This window comes from Rana temporaria, chromosome 3 (assembly GCF_905171775.1).
Source record: "Rana temporaria chromosome 3, aRanTem1.1, whole genome shotgun sequence".
Taxonomy (NCBI): domain Eukaryota; kingdom Metazoa; phylum Chordata; class Amphibia; order Anura; family Ranidae; genus Rana; species Rana temporaria.
The window spans coordinates 159,528,788-159,531,258 of NC_053491.1; the positions used below are offsets into that span (position 1 = coordinate 159,528,788).

Genomic DNA, 2,471 nt, shown 5'->3' on the forward strand with positions numbered 1-2,471 from the left:
TGCTGGCACCAGTTCAAAAGGAAGGCCCACAACTGACCGTGGGCATCTCCATCGCGAGGCACAGAAAAACTCTATGACTTGCGCAAAGTTGAACAAGCATGTATGCGTCCTTATGTCCAAGGATGCCAGAAAGTCCCCCGGATGAAGCGCAGCTAAAAGCTATATAGGTAGCAGCCCCATGGTGGGTCGTACCTATGACCTTCTGCACCGAAGTGCAAGTGGCTACCCCACTGAACGAATGGATTCCGAGCGGACCTACCCATCATTCACAAAGACCTTTAGGTCCTTGAAGCCCAAAATCGGATGGATCATGCCCATCCTTGGGACCGAGATAGAGTCCCTCAAACCACTAGTCCTGCGGAAAAGATAAAATCACACCGCAGCTTAGCAAGTCCCATACTGCTCAAAGGCAGACCGAGCCGGGAGAGGGAGACCCGAGGGAAGAAAACTATTCGGTGGATCGGAAGGGACCCTATCTAGTACCCCGAAGATACCACCTCACAGACCCACTGTCGGAGGGCATGGAGGTTCACCGAGCTGTTAACAGCAAAGGCGACCCCCACTTCAGAGACGGGCAGGGGAAGCTACATACATTGGCGGGTTTGGGTGCCAGCGCAATTGGCTTACGCACCCAGGGACGGATCAGCCCCCCAGCTGAGCCCTTGTCGGCCCAGGAGGTTCGCCCGTGGCCCCTGACTGACGGAAAAAGACCGCTTTGGAAAAAGAAGTACCCGACCCACGGCGGGGGCCCCTTCCCCCTGGAAGCCTGAGGGAGGAGAGCGCTCTTCCCTCCAGTGACATCCTTGATAATGTCAACCAGCAAGGACCCAAAGGTCTCCCACCCAAAAAGGGTAAATCAGTCAGGGCGTATGTTAGAGGCCTGGCCAGCAGACCAGCATTCCAACCAGAGAAGGCGCCATCTCAGAAACCAAAGCCCTGGATATCAAGGGCGCGGCATCCAGTGAAACATCACAGACATATACAGGGCCCTGGACCTGCAGGTCCGTTAGCCTAACAACTTCGGGAGAGAGTAAAGTACTCATTGCATTGTCCGGGAATCGAACCCGGGCCTCCCGCGTGGCAGGCGAGAATTCTACCACTGAACCACCAATGCATTTATCCACTGTATGGTTCAAAATGCTCACTCAGTGAGCGACTGGGATCCAGAGTAGTGGCCACAATAGGCCGCAAGACAGACCCCAGCATGTTAGACATGGAACGGGTCAGAACTTCGGATCTTCTCAGTCAAATTCATACAAGCGGGGGTGTCCCGCAATAGGGGGGGGTGGTCACCTATACATGACGCCCGGAGGGTCCACCACCGGAGGAGAAGCCCACTCTCTTAAAAGGCTCCCCTCAAGGGGCACCGAGCCGCCAGGCGGTGAGGGACTACAAAAGCCCTCAGTGGCTTTTCTCATTCCGCGTTTTTTTAAAAATTAGCAAGAAAGGGCACAGAAGGAAAACCTACACAGAGCGGTCTGATTGTGTGATCCCAAAAAAAGACCGAGCCCTCAGCGGAAACCCAGCTGCACTATCCAGCTACAGGGAGTCCCGTACAGCAGTGAGAAGCGCACCTCTAAGTGCCTTATCCTGCACCCCCAGGTATCTGGTCCATGGCTCCATCTGAGACAGAGCATTCCCCAGGGGATAAGAGGGGGGGGGAGGAGGGCACTCCTTTGACCCCTGCCCGTCCACAGTCCCCCACCCTGGCACCAAGGTGTCCAGGACAAACAGTAAAAAAACATCTGTGGGATCCCAGGTGGGGAAGGACCAGATACTGACTCCAATAGAGCAACCCATACACATAGTGTGTATGTATAAATTGCCATTGATTTACAGAAGCTCCAATGCCCTATGCAGGGCAACTCACCCTTCGCTGCGCTGGTCGGGGGTATCCCAGGGGACTCACCGAGGAGGAGACTGCCCAGCGCGCCATCCGCCCACAGCACACGGCGTGTGGGGAGGAAAAAATACTGTGAGGAGACTGCGGCATCCGAGGGACCTGTGTGTACCGTAGGATTCAGCACTAGGGGTCAGCCAAGATGGCCGCCGAACGTCCTCGGAGCGCGGCTACGGCAAAATGGCCGCCAATGGGAGTTTTCAATGCAATTGAAAACCACCCCAAAAATGGCGCCAGAGCCGGCCGAATGGCGGCAAAACGCAGCATTTAAACAGCAAAAGCCTCTAAGGCTTTTAAAAGTGTAAAAAAATTAAAAAATACACACAGAAACCTCACAGAAAAACTCAGGCCAGACACAGTCCCCTCAGGGAGCCCCCCCCCCCCCCCCGACAGCGGCAAATGTTTGCAATGCAGCAGAGGGAAAGGAGCAGGGGAGGGAGGAGAAAAGGCCCCCCAAACCCCGGGAATGCCCAGCCGTACCAACCCACCTAAGCGGGAGGGACTGTACTTACCTCAGAGCGAGCATTCGCTGACGCATTCCTGACAGAACTACAACCGCAATGGAGGTAGC

The 2,471-nt window shown here is 55.3% G+C and overlaps 1 non-coding gene across 1 annotated transcript; it reads right to left on the bottom strand.

The window, feature by feature from the left end:
* Positions 1–1,043: 1,043 nt before the first annotated feature.
* On the bottom strand, positions 1,044–1,114 carry TRNAG-GCC. The gene has a single exon. It is a non-coding gene; the product is annotated as a tRNA-Gly (tRNA).
* Between the last annotated feature and the right edge of the window lie 1,357 nt (positions 1,115–2,471).